Source organism: Ursus americanus, chromosome 31 (assembly GCF_024610735.1).
Source record: "Ursus americanus isolate L20-20 chromosome 31, mUrsAme1.1.p, whole genome shotgun sequence".
NCBI classification, from domain to species: domain Eukaryota; kingdom Metazoa; phylum Chordata; class Mammalia; order Carnivora; family Ursidae; genus Ursus; species Ursus americanus.
In genome coordinates, this window is record NC_142157.1 from 31,262,330 (window position 1) to 31,280,008 (window position 17,679).

Consider the following 17,679-nt stretch of genomic DNA (forward strand, 5'->3'; position numbering starts at 1 on the left):
TCAAAAGTAACATAATTCAAAAAGACAAATGCATCCAAGGAGATGACCTCTCTTTTGATAATATCTTTAAAAGTAACAACGTTTTTGTCCATTTCTTTGTGTTCTTTGACTTACAGAGTAATTAAAGTCAAGTTTTGGTGAATGGCAGTAGGAAGTAATATATTTTCGGGACCCAAAGTGAAACTATAAATCTAGTCTTTGCTGAGGCATAGATGGAAAGAAGGGTCCGTGGAGTTTCACTACACCAAAACTCTGTGAGCAGTTCATTCACCTTCAGGTTGCTGCCATTTATCACATCCAAAGACAATCAAAACTTAATCCATCTTGGGATAGCCAAGGTAATGAAGATAGGTCAATAATATTCTCTTGCTTCTGAACATAACATTTCAGCTCCTTGATAGAGGTAGCGTGACTGACGGAGTGAAATGCAGCAAGGAATATCCTTTATATGTTATTATGACTCTCCCCTAGGTTTGCTTGCACGAGATAACCTGCTTTCTAGCATGCAACTGACAAGTCTGTTTAATTTAGAAAGAGTCATGACCAGGAATTTTCAGAGCAAATTTCAAAAGCCATACTGGGGACTGGAAACTAGCCGTAGACTTGGAAGATGTTTCTCAGCCGGGTCTTACTGTATTTCATTCAAATCTGAAAGTGGCTATTACACACCAGCTTGCACTTAGCACCAGCGATAAAAATTATAGTAATAATAAGAGCTGCCATTTTAACTTTTTATTCTGCACCAAGAACTAGTCTTCACATACATGATTTTGTGAAAGTCTCACAATAACACGATGAGACAGATTTCTTTTTGCATTCCTCATTTTATATACAGAAAAAGTGGTAGGAGAATTGGGTTATCACAAGGCATCAAAATATCTGTGCGTGATGACCTCAGAGGGGTCTATATCATAGAAGTAGCATCTTCACATTAAAAACAATTTGGTTTCAAAAAACCATAAGTTTAATCTGTCACGTTACAATAATGTTACCGATTTTTATCAGTTTTACACTTTTGCTTATTTTTTATTTGTTTTTTGTTTCAATTTTTTTACCTAAATTCTAGCTAGTTAACGTGCAGTGTAATATTTGTTTCAGGAGTAGAATTTAGTGAGCACTGGGTGTTATATGTAAGTTATGAATCACTTTTGCTTACCTTTTTTAAAAAGATTTTATTTATTTATGAGAGAGAGAGAGAGTGATTGAAAGAACGAGTGGAAGGAAAGGCAGAGGGAGAAGTAGAGTCCTTGCAGAGCAGGGAGCCCAACGCCAGACTCAATCCCAGGACCCTGGGATCATGACCTGAGCTGAACATAGACGCTTAACTGACTGAGCCATCTAGGCACCCTTTCGCTTACTTTTAAATTCTAAGTTTCATATTTAAGAATCATAAACATAAACTTTATACCCCATTTATATTTGTATAGGTTTAAATAGTAACTAAGGTCACTCAACAATACATGGCGTATTGTGCTTTCTTTGAAGAGATTTGTGTTTTCCCAAGTTTGTGGAGCAGTGGAGCACCTCTGACACTGTAAGAAAATATAATCAAGAGCTGATGATGCTTACCTTGGAGGAGAGAACACCGCAGGTTGAGAAATAAACACATCAGAAGAGTCTTCAATTATTTAAAAGGTTGTTGCCTGAAGTGTCAATGCATTATTCTTCACGGCCTCATCACTAGAGCTATAATACATGGGTAGAAGCCACACACACACACACACACACACACACACACACACACACAAGGTTGTGGCAAGATTGGAAAGATGGAATGGGCTACCTTGTGCAGAAATTAATTTCCTTTCATTGGGGGAATTTCAACATAGAATTTCATGACCAGTTTGGGTCTTGGGTGTAGACTGGAAAGGTAGACCAGAAGGCCTTTAATGTCCCTTCCTGTGCTATAATTCCTTGTCTTTTAAGGAAAGAGTATTGAAGCTAGGAAAACAGAAGATAGACTTCATCCAGTACTATTTCTCCAGGACTACATCTGTTTGTGATGAAATCTGAAAAACAGGCAGTGTCTCAAAGACATAGGAGGTACCAACTAACATTTAAAAAGCAAGTGGTTGTTATTCCTAAGAAAGCTCTTTAACAGCTGAGATGAAAAGCAGGGAAGAAAATGATTAAGCTAATAACATGTCAATGAATGAGTAGGACAGCTTCTCTTCTTGACATGAGAAAGATGGTCCTCCAGCCACCTCTTTAGTCCTTCAGTTACCTTTTCCTTTGTTACACACTTAGATGGAAAAACTAGCTCCTCAGACTTCCCTTCCATGATCCACTGTATTCCTCAGGAAAATATAAAACTGGTTCATTCTCCACCCCAGAGAAGCCCTGATAGGAGAGAAATCTTTATTGACTGACAGACAGTAGATAAACTGAAAGGAAACACCACACGCCACTATTTTAAAAGAACTGGCAGAAATGAAATTCTTGAAGAGGTGAACGAGCCCAGAGCATTAAAGCTGACAGAGAACCAAATGAGTTTGGTGACAGTGGAAGTGTCCACGTTCATTTCATCATCCAACACCCATACCTGAAAAACTTGGTCAACTTAAGTATCAGTAAATAAACAAATATTGACCAATTGAGTATCTTCTTCGTTTTCTACAGGACAAAATTTAAAATTTTGCTCTGCAATTTCAAAATGTTGTAAAATGTAGATAGATGAGAGAACACACTCAAAATTATTTTCCGTTTCCATTAAAAATATAGGTAATATGTAATATTTCTGTAAAGCCATACTGATTCAACCTATTCAACTTGACTTCTAGTGTAAAATAAATAAAACAGTCCAGATATTATTTTTCCTTGGCTCATATTTTATCAAAGAAAAGTGGGTAAAATATCCCCAAATTATGCCCAAATAATCATCTATTCCCCTCCCCCAGGAGTCCCAGCATAAGCCTATCACACCAGATCCTCCCCATCACCCAGTATGACACACGGTCCCCCTCTCCCTCTCCTGCTTCTCATTACCTAACTCTGTCTACTTTTCCTATTTTCCATAATTACCTTTGGAAAAATTGGTAATATACTTCTTTAGTTGGTTTATTATTCATTGTCCCCTCCTGGTAGAATAAGGGCTCTATAAGGGCAGCAATCTCTGCTGTTTTTCTCACTAATTTATCCCACGTCCGAAACAGCCCAACGCGTGTTGGGCACATAATCCGTATTTGTTGATGAATAAACACCACTCGTCTATTTCTTACCAGTTTTTTTTTTTCCCCACGAAGTTGTAAATTCCTTAAAGACAGGAACCATTTCTAATTTGTGATGATGTCCCAGCACGCGGTTAGCACTTAACGATGCTGAGTGAGTTGAGAAAGGAAAAGAGAGCAGCCGCAGACATTTAGAAGCTGGGCTGGCGCTCATGGGGAAACCCTATTACTCTCCTATTAGATATAAGCAAACTCACGGCACATCAACCTCGGAAAGGGTTACTCCGAGACCATGATAAACTGAGATGAGGCAACTTCATAATTCTGTCTAAGCACAGACAAGACAAAACAAGGTCCCTATGGCACCCACAAACACCAGACACTCCTCCCTCTTGCCTAAAATAAGTGACTTTACAGCTTTATTTTCATTTTAGTGTTCCCTTCCTATAAGATTTATTGAGATACTCAGTCTTAGACATTATCCAGTCTAGAGAAAACCTCTATTTCCTTAGACCCTCATCCAATTCACCCTAATTCTGTAAGTGGTTCTTCACTGGGCTCGTTCACTATCTTACGGGGATACCCCATTTTTCCTCATGGCGTGTGTTCTCACCTATTGCAATAAATAATAAGTTCAACTTGTTTCTCTACTCGTGTTTTTGGTGGCCCTTGGCTGAAGAGCCCTGACAGAATAAATGAATTAATTCATGCAAGCATTTCATCAATTATCTGCCTGGGGATTCCTTAATATCTTGAACTTTACAACTTCCCAAAGCCATCAGAAGGAAAAGCATTTAACCCCACTCTCCTCCAGAAAAGAAGATGTTCTCCCATCTCTGGACAAACTTCAGGAGAGTTATTTCAATAGGATTTTGTCATCTCAAAGTAAATCCAGGGGCACGTGGGTGGCTCAGTTGGTTGAGCGTCTGTCTTCAGCTCTGGTCATGATCTCGGGGTCCTGGGATGGAGCCCCACATTGGGCTCCTAGCTCAGTGGGGAGCCTGCTTCTCCCTCTCCCTCTGCCTCTCCCCCTGCTTGTGCTCTGTCTTTCTCTCTCCAATGAATAAATAAAATCTTTTTAAAAAATTTAAAATAAATCCATAAATCAGGGATGAGGGATGTGAGAGCCTTATGGAGCATTTCTAAATTATAAAATCATATGTGTGTATTTATTCACAACCACAATACCATCGCTTATAAAAATAACTAATTCAAAGTATGTCTCTGATCTATAGACAGTTACTTTTGCAAGGTATTGATACATCAAGGGCTTTAGTAGTTCTCTGAAGTTCAAAGTAATATAAATATAAAATATAAAATCTGTGCTGTATAGACCCAGAGAAATGGCAACACAGGGAGGACAGGGAAGGAATAGGGATTTGGAAGGCATTCTTAAAGGACTTGATATCCAAGATAAGCAATGCCTGGACACTGGTTAAAAAAGCGATAGGGAAGAGAGTCTAGCATAAGCCAACTTCAACTTCCATATGTGCAGAAGTGACCGACCAGGTGTTTTAAAGGGAGAATATGGGATTCGGAGGGAGCAGGGATGGAGTGGTGGCTGGAGAAGAGTCTGGGAAGTGGCAATTTACAAAAAGAGGGAGGAGGGTTGGTCAATGCACTTAGGTCATTGGGTTTGTTAACTGGTGCTTGTTCAAGTTATGCTCTCCCCTTCCACAGAGACTGGGAGACAAGGATGCTATCTTCAGGTGTTGATTGGAGCAAACCGTGAATCTTGAGTTTTCACAGTAGGAACTTAAGTGAGACTAGGGTCATCCTGAGGACCTTGAGCTGTTAGAAACTATGCTCTATTGTGTTTGTTTGAGTCTCCTACTGTGGGTGTTTGGACAAAATCTTTTATGCTGAGGGTCTGCAGTCTTTATGGGCCTAGACAAGAAGAGGGCTCCAAAGAGCCTGAGCTTGGTCAAGAAGAGGGTCTTTGCTGGATTAAGAAGTTGTGGTCCATATATACAATGGAATATTACTCAGCTATCAGAAAGAACGAATTCTCAACATTTGCTGCAACATGGACAGCACTGGAGGAGATAATGCTAAGTGAAATAAGTCAAGCAGAGAAAGACAACTATCATATGATTTCTCTCATCTATGGAACATAAGAACTAGGAAGATCGGTAGGGGAAGAAAGGGATAAAGAAAGGGGGGGTAATCAGAAGGGGGAATGAAACATGAGAGACTATGGACTCTGAGAAACAAACTGAGGGCTACAGAGGGGAGGGGGTGGGGGAATGGGATAGGCCGGTGATGGGTAGTAAGGAGGGCACATATTGCATGGTGCACTGGGTGTTATACACAACTAATGAATCATCGAGCCTTACATCGAAAACCGGGGATGTACTGTATGGTGACTAACATAATATAATAAAAAATCATTATAAAAAAAAAAAACAAATAATGGTTTTCTGTAACATGTTCAAAATAAAAAAGTAGAATTTATTAAATCAAAAAAAAAAAAAAAAGAAGAAGAGGGTCTTTGTCAATGTAAGATTGACCAAGCAGCCCTGAACCTCAGTGTCCCCACACAACTAACATAAATACAGTATTTATGGCCAACATGGTAACTAGGTTACTGGTGTAGATGGTAGAAGACGTTGAAATGGTCCTCACAACATCCACGCTCCCTTCCTCTATGTGTAGCGTCTATACAATTTGAGTGAGTCCAACCTGATTCTCAGCTAATGGGGCAGGGGGTAATGGGGAGGTTGGTAGGTCTGAACCAGTCAGGATAGTTCGGTCCCTCTTGGTTCAGGTATCCCAGCCTTAGCTAGTTGGCGTACACCGTTCCCCTAGCCCCCTGGATTCACAGGTGCGGGCCGGTTTGTGAGACACTCTCTACTTATGCCGGGCGGCAGTGAGAAGTCACCCATTCTCTTTTCAGGAGTGCTGGGGTCCAGCTCTTATTGTTAGCCATCTCCCTGGAGGAAGAGACATCAGCCCGAAGATGAACAGGGATATGGAGAAGGGCAGAGTGGAAAGAAACATCAGGGGCTACAGTCAGATCTCTGATCAAACAGTGAAGCTTGCTCTGTCTTTAGCCAACACACCTCCCTTTTTGTTTAGGACAGCCTGGGCTCGCTTTCCTATTGTTTGAAACTAAAAGCATCCAACTGAAATGTAAATTTTAATATGACCTTTTGAAAACAAACAGTACAAACACAATCAGGGGACAGACCCTTCATTTGTTTTCAACAGAACTGCCACAAGAAATGAGACACAAAGAATCATTTTACAATTTAATGGTTTGGTGTTTCATATATAAGAGGGAAATTTCCAAACCTATTACTCCTTATGGAAAGCTGGTAGGTACGTGGAGGCCTAGGGGTGACCCCTGATACCATCTTTTGTACTGAGTGCATTGGTTCACTGGGTACCTTTTATTTTCCCCAGTAGTAATTGGTTGCTCCTAAGTATACGTTAAAATAAAATTAGTTGGTGAATAATAACCCCTTTTAAATTCATGTACCATAATGATGTCAATTTCTTTGAACAGTTGGCTTAAAAAGCCATTGTATTGAACTGGGTATCAGCACATTGACACGCAAGGGCCTTTCATACCCCTGTGCTCTCTACCCTCATCCATTATCTCCTAATTAAACAACAAAGGTTCTCTGGAAATGGCCCAGTTAGACATCATTACTAAGCATTTTGCCATCATTAGCTGGATTAATGTGACTAATTATACAACCTGCAGCAATGAGTCAAGACCCTGGTGAAACAGTTGAAATGAGGTGTACAAATCCCCTTGTGAATTGCTTTAAATCAAAGCAAGTTCATGCGTTATTGATAGACTAGGTGACTTTAAATGTCAGTATCTCTCGTTCCTGCACAGTCATTGCGCGCTCGCAAGGGTGACTGGGTGATTTGGAGCTCGTGGGGTATGTCTCTGGGACCCCGTTAGATCCTCGTTTAGCATCAGAGCCGCGAGCATTTAGGCTATGCCAGGAGACTAGGTATGGTATTAGGTCTTCCCCTGGTACAGATTAGGAGACGGGTAAGAGGAAAAGTCCACAAAATGTACAGCACATGCTTGATAACCATTTATGTCGAAAAGGATTGTAGGAGGGGCGCCTCGCTGGCTCAGGAGATGGAGTGTGCAACTCTTGACCTCAGGGTTGTAAGTTCGAGCCCCACATTGGGTGTAGTGAGTATTAAGAATCTTTAAAAAGTAAAATAAAATAAAATAAAATAAAATAAAATAAAATAAAATAAAAGGATTGAAAGGGAGACTTAGTGGTTTAAAAGGTGGGCTCTGAGGAGAAATCACCAAGGCTCAGATCCTGGCCCTTCTCTTTCCTAGTTTCATAATCTTAGAGAAAGTATGTGGTCCTTTCAAGCCTCATTTTCCCACTCTGTAAAATGGGTATAATAATTGCACTTTACCACGTCACATTGTTTTGAGAACTTTGTGCTTATAAAGTGCTCGACCAAGATGCTTACTAATGTTCCATAAAGGTTAGCTTACAGTTTTATGAAGAGGAATATGATAATCTGATGTAAAAAAAAATCAACATTAATACAAATTTGTTTATAATAACATTTATTCTTCCTGCAGGCTAGTATCATCTCAGAAGAGGGATTTAGGGTTTATTTCTAAGATTTGACGTCTGATTTAAGGTAAGTCTTTCCAGTGTGGGGCTGAATTAGGAGGGGGTAAAGACCAAGATAATAGTTCAGGACTGGTGACAACAGCAGTACAAAGATTTCTAGACAAGAGGCTCAAATAGGCTCGGGGCATAAATTATCACTTGCTTTTCTCTAAGGAGAGCTGATGGGTCTTTCAGGAAGTTCTTGAAGTGAGTGATAAGTTTACTTGCAATTCTATTTTCCTGAGCGAGAGCTTCCTAGAAGAGCACAATTGTGTTGATGAACAGATTGGAATAATAGTCACATCAACATGGACAATTAGCCGCGTGAACTTCTGACTTTAGTGTAAAATAAAATAGTGGTTAACTCAAAATTCGATTCCACGGGAAACTTTCTAGGATTAATTTTTACAACAAATTTCAGTTTCAAATTTTATTTTGTAAAAGTGCTGCTAGATGTCTGTGTGGTCATTTCCTATTTCCTATGCATGCGTACAAGAAAAGGAACTGGGAAGGAGAGAAGTCGGCCTTAGATTATAATTTCTCTTTAGAGAATCCACATTTGGAGAATTAAGAAGCTACTTAGCAAGCTGAACAACAAGGAATTATATCAAAGTCTGGTCTCTTTATTTGGATATTCTCAAGGTATGATTTGGGGTTACACTACTGAAATCTTTTTCTGTTTCTCTTTCTGGATGTGAAGGAGAAAAGCATTAAAGAAAACATGGCAACAACTCTTTCTCCTTACCAGTCACTGGATTCCATTCCATGTTCTCAGCATATAAACACCCTCATGGCTCCGCACCCTCTTTATTCAATTCATAGTCTATAAATCAATAGCACAGGCACTCCCATTGCTAACATTTCAGATCTCTTGCCCTTTTCTTCCTGAATTCCACCTCTCTTGCAAAACATCACCCGTTGATGAACCCAATTATTGCAATTGGAGAGCCAAGCCCACTTTTACTTAACCATGCAAAATTCTCGGTTATTTTTGATAACAGTAGTATGGGCAGTTTGAAGTGGCTGAGGGTTGGCTATTTCCTCACAAATCCACCACTTGGTTATCATAAAAATCAAGGCACAGATTAAATATTGTCACAAACATAAACTTCTTGTGTACAATTACTTATTAGTAAGCAGGTGCAGAGGTCTGTCTCCATCGGGCATGAAACTAACTTGACACAGACACAACACAGCACAACCCTTATATTTGTCATTAGACAATCAGAAACTCTAACAAATGTCTAGACACTGGTCCATTTAGTGATATACTTTGCTCCTGTAAGAATGAGTAATATCTTCAAAATATTTTAGACAACCCATATATCTTGAATACCACTGATTTCACCACCGAGAGCCCATTTCCAACAATTACGCTAATTCATGAGCCTCTAATTTCACAAATAAGATGCGTTTTGAACATTCATTATACTAATAAAAAAAAATCCTAGTGTCGATCAGGAATAAAAAGAGCTGGGGTGCCTGGGTGGCACAGCGGTTAAGCATCTGCCTTTGGCTCAGGGCGTGATCCCAGCATTATGGGATCGAGCCCCACATCAGGCTCCTCCGCTGGGAGCCTGCTTCTCCCTCTCCCACTCCCCCTTCTTGTGTTCCCTCTCTCGCTGGCTGTCTCTCTCTCTGTCAAATAAATAAATAAAATCTTAAAAAAAAATATATAAATAAAATTAAAAATAACTTGGGACGCCTGGGTGGCTCAGTTGTTTAAGCATCTGCCTTCGGCTCAGGTCATGATCCCAGGGTCCTGGGATCGGGTCCTGCGTGGGCTCCCTGCTCAGTGGGGAGCCTGCTTCTCGCTCTATCTGCCACTCCCCCTGCTTGTGCTCTCTCTCTCTCTGACAAATAAATAAAACCTTAAAAAGAAAATAAAAGTAAATAAAATTAAAAATAACTAATTAATCTTTGTTGGATAAGAGGAAAAACAGATGGTTAAGCTTAGTTTACCTTTCTTAAAACTTAGCTCTTCCTTTCCTTTTAGAAATTTTAAAAGCTCATAAAGCAAATATAATAAATTTCTGTTAAATAACTGGTTTAAACAAAATGGAATTTAATTTTTTAAAATCTTGTTCAATGGAGGAAATTTAAAGAAAGATTGTGAATTTACTTTAATTAATGTTACTTGTAGCGTGAACATGGATTGACAAATAATACATAGCAATGCTTCTAAAATCAGGAGCCAAAGCAAAATAAATAAAAATATAGCTTTAGAAATGATTTTTACGTAACCCTTCGGAAAATGTTTCTTACAAAGTGATATCATCAAGCTCAAATATGGGCCTAGCAACTACAAATTGTATGTGTTGACTTCATCTTTTTGAGAAGCCGACATCTGTATTTAAAAAGTGTTGTTTTGAAACTGAAAATAAAGGATGAAATTTACCTCTTTAATTTGAAACTGCTTGCGCGGTGCCCCATTAAAATTCAGTTCTGTGTCGAACCTGAGATAAGCACACACGGATTTCATTTTCAGCTGAGATAGGATGATTTTTGCCCTTGTTCCACGTTTGCGAGCCGTTGAAATCAGCAGCAAAATGTCCGTTGCTTCCCCGTGCCTGGTGGGACATCCTTTTTACACAGAAATTCAGCACTGGTCGAAGGAGAGATCAAGAGTGTACAATTGTATGTTTCTACAGCTCACAGACTTTTCCCTCTTCTCCCAAAACCGTGTTGTCAGGCTGAGCAAAAGGTTGAGAGAAACGCTCCCTCACCTGGTCATGCACTTGTGTTTAAAGAAAGGGAAAATATAGTTCAAGTTTATTCCACACTTCTGGGGTTTCTTTTCAGTAAAAATTGACATCTGCTGGTAGCCTTAGGCCCAAGGAACAATGCGAACATCTCAAGATTTTCTTTGCAACATGATTTTTTCCAATAATGCCATTTCCCTCTAGGTCCAAAAATCTTGACATTTGGGATGAAAATGTTTTTCCAGGGTTTTGCAAAGTCTTGTTCAGCTGATTCGTGTGATGAAAAACATCTGCTAATTTGGCGAGTGTCGGCAGCCATCTTCCATCTTGGAAGAACTCTGCAAAATGTGGTCTTCTGTGTTCTTGAAATTTCCCCTCAAGCACACTAGGGACATTTCTGTTTGCGGGAGATTATGTCTCTTCATTGGGGCTTTCATACAACTTTTAAAAAATTCTCAATTGAACTACTCTTTGTCTAGTGATGCTAACTATATTTGTGGCATCCTAAATTTTTTCCATTTCCTCTCCAAGAGTTTTTGATCCAAACGTCTCTTTAAGAACCAATCACAGTGTTGTGACAATGTCAGGATTCCCTCTCTCTTTTTACAAAAGAGGGAAGTTCTCACAGAGCCAACCATGGAAAAGGCGGTATCAGTACCCATGCCAACGCGATTCCTCCAAAACCAATGCTTTGCTTCAAGACACGAAGACAAAATAGAAAATACATCTTGGCCTTGGCTTGTTTGAGCAGCTTTTTGAAGCTGACAATATTTCTTGGATTTTGTCATTGTTTAGAAGCCTTACAAATGACACAATCGGTGTCAAGCTAGATGAAGCAGCTGTTTTTATCAGCTTATTATACAAAACCTTTTCGGTGTCAAGTGGCTTATCACCAATATGTCAACTCATCATACTGTCTGAGAGTAGACCTTTTCCATTTCTCATGCTGTAAATCGTCCTAGCATTCAAATCAGTACAATTTTATGTGCTGGGGATTATTAGGTTCTCACCAAAGGTGTGATCTTTTCCCTTTTTGGGGGCAATAAGTTCTGCTACTAAAAAAGTCGCTTCCTGAGCCATCTCTCTAAAAGAGAATCTTCAACTAATACTCTACACTGTTTCAAGATTCCGATGACTACTTACAATAGTCAACATCTTCCCTTGTCGGATCTCACGTAAGGTGTCTTTTCCATTTTGCCGGAGTCACTGCAGTGACTCATTAGGTTGTTTGCCGTGGAGAACGTGAAATGGGGTAGGACAATTCGGACGAGCTGGTTAGCAGTTTCCATCACACGTACGAACCTGTAGGCTTCTTGCGTGCACTTCGACGCAATGGAATGACTCAGAAGACTGCAGTTCTTTGTCGCTCCATCACTGTATCAGAACTGTCTGTAAGTCTAGACCTAGAAGTCTCTTGCATCTCACATGTCATTTTCAAAAATCACCACATGGCCCCTCAGACATGTTTGAAGACATAAATTCCAGTGAATTATTACACAGGGTGTATAATGAATAACTGAACAGAAATTGCAAAGAAAATAGGAAAATGTCACAATAAGATTCCCTTCTAACCTATGAAGTGCTTGCCTCAAAATGTTTACAGCAGCAAAATGGCAGGGGTGGAGGGGTGGAGGGCAACCAAATTGCAACACATGAAAATTCCATCTGTAGAGTGAAAATTCCCTTCAATTTTCTATTGCCACTCTGGGTACAAATTTTCTGCTCCATGGATCAGTTAGGAGTGTGGGAGAGCTGGGGAGGGTGTGTAATTCTGAAAGGGAGAGACTGGTATCTTCAGCCTAGGGCTCTCCATACATGCAATATGGCACTTATCCATTATTAACAGCCTTCCGCAAACGAGCACAGTCCCACTGTCACTGCCATTCAGCAGGGCAAAAGAACTTCTATCGAAATTCTTACAAGACTGCTGGGTCACTAGTAACACTAGCATCATGGGGTTTGTGAAATTCAAAAAGTGGTGTTTACTGTTTCACTCATGATCTCTGGCAGAATCACTAGTGACATCTCCCGTGATCCCTAGTCCTTGTGTGGCGTAAGTGAACACACATTTATATCTTACTGTTTATGCTGAAGTGTTTTAGAAGTAAACAACAGATTCGTGCTGAGTGTCCACTTTCCTACGGTCGTCCTTGGGCATCCGAGGGTTTCTGAAACAATTCACGTGACTGGGCTATGGTAGGAACATGTCTGATGCCTGGTAAGTCCTCTTGGCCTCATCACTGTAGGAGCCATATGTGGTAAGCTTGCTCTGCCAGCTTCCCCCAGCACAGTTTCATACTCTTCCTTCTGTCTTCAAATCACCCACTGACCATCACTCTTGACCCTTCTCTCACTTTCGGATGACTTCCCTCATACTTCAGGAACTGCCTCATATCCCCCCCAGCGAGCCTTAATATAAACCTATTTGCAGTTAGGCTCAACCTTCCTATATTCCCTTCTGCCATCACGAAATAAGTGTCCTTCCTTTTATCCATGACAACCTCTGCTTGGTCTGCGTCCCCTCGAGTCTTTCCCCTTTGAGGCTTTGGTCTCTGTTGTCCCATTTCTCTTGCACCAGTCTGTCTTTCAACTGGGTCATTTCCATCAACATGAAAACTTACTGTAGTAGCTCTCGTCTTACAAACAAAGTGAGAAGGTAAACTCTCGACCTTAAAACACCTCCAGATGTTATCCATCCCTATGACCTCTTTCACAGCAAAACCACTTGAAATAGTGCTCCCCGCAAACTCTTTCCACTTCCTCGCCTTTCAGCTCACCCCCAACTGAGTCACATCTGTCACTTGACCTCGCCTGCTCTTGTCCAAGGGACCACTCTCTTCCAGTTACCAGACATGTTGACTAGTTTCTATCCTGAATCCACACCACCTCTTAGCAGCATTTGGTGTGATTCACCATCCCATATTTTCTTTATTTTTTGCTACAAGAATATTTATTTATTTCTGTAACAGCTTTATTGAGATACAATTTATATAACACACAAATAGTTCATTTAAAACATACAATTGGATGGTTTTTAGGATATGCTCAGAGTTGTGCAACCAACACCACAATAATTTTTACAACACTTTTATCATCCCAGAAAGAAACCCTGTACTCTACTGTGGCCATCAGTCCCCAATCTCTCCCCTCCCAGTCCAAGGCATCCAATAATCTACTGTCTCTCTCTACAGATTTTTCTATTCTAGGCATATAATTTAAATAGAACTATACAATTTGTGATCTTTTCACATCCATGTTATAGTCTGTATCAGTACTTCATTCCTTTTGATTGCCCAGTGATATCGCATTGTGTGGATATATTATATTTTATTTCTTTTTCATTTCTCTTAGGTGCATGCTTAGGAGTGGAATTACCAGGTCAAATGGTAGCTCTATGTTTAACCTTTTGAGGAACTACAGACTGTTTTCCAAAGTGGCTGTGCCATTTTACATTCCCACCAGCAATGAAAAAAGGTTCTAATTCCCCCCCCACCCCCGGCCTTTTACCAACACTGGTTCTTGTCCATCTTTTTGATTATTGCCGTCCTAGTGGGTGTGAAGTGGTAGGTTGTTGTGCTTTTGATTGGCATTTCCCTGATGACTAATAAGCACTTTTCATGTGCTTATAGGTCATTGTTATATCTACTTCAGAAAAACATCTATTTGAATCCTTTGCCCAGTTTAAAAATGGGTTATTTATCTTTTTATTATTGAATTATGTGTTATTTATATGTTCTGGATACAAGTTCCTTATCTGATATATGATGTGCAAATATTTTCTCCTATTTGGTGAGTTTTTGCACTTTCTTCACAGCGCTCTTTGAAACACAAAAGTTTTAAAGTTCGATGAAATTCAATTTACTTCTTTTCCTTCTGCTGCCTGTGCTTTTTGTGTCATATTTCAGAAATCATTGCCTAATCCAAAGTCACAAAGACTTATCCATTTGTTTTCTTCTAAGAGTTTTATAGCTTTAACTCTTGCATTTGCATGCATTTAGTTGTTTTGTATGGTGTGAGGTAGGGGTCCAACTACATTCTTTTGCATGTAGATATCCAGTTGTCCCAGCACCATTTGTTGAAAAGACTATTCTTTCTTTATTGAATTGTTTTGGTGACTTTGTTAAAAATCAATTGACCATAAGTGTGAAGGTTTGCTTCTAGGTTCCTAGTTCTATTCTTTTGATATATATACCTATTCTTATGGCAGTACTACACATCTTCTTGTAACACATTATCCTCTTGGTGTCCAGATCACAAAACTTTCCTTGTTTTTCTCCAAACTTTCTATCTCCTGTTTCTATCTGCTTCTGCCAGTCATTCTCTAGTATCTAAATTTGTCTATCCAACAAACTTGTTTAACTCTACTTAGCTATCGCATAGGTATTTCACACTTTATGTGTCCAAAACTAAACTTTTGCTCCTGCCACACACCAAAAATTTCTTGTCCAACTCATTCCATCATAATAAATAGCATTTTCCACCTGCCTTAAGCTAAAAACTGAGAATCATTCTTATCTCCCTTTCTTCATCTGCATCCATTAGGATCTAATCAAAAGATATTCCACTAGTTCTTCTAACAGAAAGAATTTAACATAAAGAATTCTAGCCAGAGATTAGAGACTATGAAAAGTCTAAAAAGAAGTACTGTGATATCACAGTGATAATAAATGCAGGGCCCAGCAATAGCCTTATGGCTGTGGAGACACAGGGGTAAGGTTGGAATTATTAAAAGTTTGGGGTAATGAGAAGCTTGGAAGAGATATTCCATGGAGCAGGGATTTAGACCTCTAAGGAGGGGTCACCAGCTAGCTGTTGCTGGTACCTGGGGGTGAGGGTAGGAATGGTAATAAAGCTGAATCTGGGAGTGCTAGGAAAACCATAAACTGAAATTCACTGTTACAGCCAAGTGTAGAATCCTGACTTGGGCAATGCTCACAGGGACAGGAAGGAGCAGATGCCTTCTTACCCCTCAGGCCCTCCAGCATCCCTTTAATGTCCCCTTTTGGCAGAGCACCAGTTGGGAGCTGACAAAGCAACCCTGTGGTTTTGAAGAGTCTCTGTCTCCGCATCAAAAAAGCAAATGAGGAAGGGTGGCTTTGACTCAGAAACAGTAGCTTAATAACCAGGGCGCTCCACTGACTCGATTCAGATTCAGAGCTCCCCTTGCTCCGACCTATGCACTCTGGACCTTACCTGCGCCTCTCAACTCAATCCCTAACTCAAAAGGCTTTAGTCCTTTTAGCTCTCTTTCCGAGCCTCAAATCCACGTAATAAATTCCTGCCTTAGGGTCATCACACTTTGCCTGGACCATTCCTTATCCCTGTGCCAGCTTTTTAATTTTTTTTAATTTTTAATTTTTTTTGCCTGGCTCGTTCCTTTTCATCTTTAAAGTCGTAGCTAAATTATCTCCTCCACTGAGTGGGCTTTCTTAACCACACAGTCAAAGTAGCAACTGACCCTTGTTCATAGCACCTTGTTCTTTTCCTTCGTTGCACTGATTGTATATTTGCATTATATTTATTTGTGTGACTGTTTTATGTCTGTCTCCACCAACAGAATGCAAGCATCTTGCTTACTTTGTTCATCACTTCATATATCCCACCTAGCACAGCTCCTGCCATTTACTAATGCTGAATAAATATGGATGGAACGGAAGCTGTACTGAACCACCTCATTCTATTGGCGGGGGGCTCGAGTTCATCCACAAAAGAATCAATTTCAGGTGGAGTAAGTGTTGGGTCAATAATTGTGAGTTTGTGTGTGTGTGTGTGTGTGTGTGTGTGCGCGCGCGCATGGGGAGGGTGCTTGAGAAGCCTAGTGGGGAGAATAATTTTCTCGCCTTCACCTTAAACTTAGTGCACCAATACCAGAGTTGCATTAAGAAAATATTAAGAAACAGAGTCATAATTATCTGGAAAAAAAAAAACCGGAAAATGGCTATCTGGAAGACGTGGAAATAGGCAAGATATGTTCTGATTATGGAAGCCCAACACAGCTTCCAGGACAACCTGATTTCCCCTGAGAACCAGGAAAGGGTTAGTTTCTGGTGAACTAGCACGGGAGGAGTTTAAGCAGTAGGAAATGTGGAAATAAAAGCTATGTGTCATGGATGATGTTAACAAGGAGGTTGGTAGGGGAGGGAACGTTTGGGAGTTGAAAGTAAAAGAGAGGAATAAGGAAATGGGGTTTTCCCAATCGACCTACAGTTTGCCCCTTTTCTTTTTGTTTTCTTACTCGCCTGTTCTCAAGTACCCACAGATAAAGTATGTTCGCTACAAGGACTAGTCTCCACCAACACCCGTCAGCAGATAATGTGGGGAATTCATAACTTGCAGCTGGAGCCGGTCTCATGGGCATGTAGACTGCACAGCTGCACTGGACCCCAGGCTCACAAGGGCAAGACACTTCATCTCACGTTCCCCTGCTGCCATCTTGAAATTCAAATAGCTTTTGAGCAAGGGATACTGCATTTTTATTTAACACCAGACCCTGCAAATTATAAAGTCAGTCTTGCTTACTGTGTAATTCTGGGCCATATTATGCTAAATGCAAAGCCATACATTTGTCCTTCCCAACCCTTGGGTTTCATTGGAAAACCCTCTTTTATTAGTTTGAGTCTAAAAGGTGCTATGACCCAGCACCCTTCCCAATTCCTGAGACTTCCACTCCTGCCCTCCACTACCAGAAGGTTCAGTCCTGCTCTACAGTACGGGGATGGGAATTCATGCTAACTCGAATTCCCCAAGATGAAGGTCACAAACCAATAGGCCCTCTAAAGATGACCTTGCACATCGTAAATGAGGCAGGGGCAGCCTGTGCTTTGGGGATGGTGAAGTGTGTGTGGTTTAACATGAACTGCCTCCCTCCTTTCTCTACAGCCTCAGAGCCCTGGTCGCACACAGCGGACAACACAGTGCGAATTATCAGTACATTATAACCAATCCCAGGTTTCTTCTTAAAGGTTTGCGTGATAAAAACAAAATATTACATGTAAAGCCTTTGCTAGTTCTCTGAGTGTTTTACCTACTTTGTATCCTTGGATTACAGTAAACTGTGCAGCAGACAGGGCTGATCTTACAATCCCGCAAGGCTGTCAAGGGCAGAGAGTAGAAAGAAGGCGGGCAAATCAAGGTCAGATCTCAGCGAGGCGGCTTTCTTGCCTGGACAATGGGGTTTTAGAGAGATTAAATTGAAGGTGTATAAAA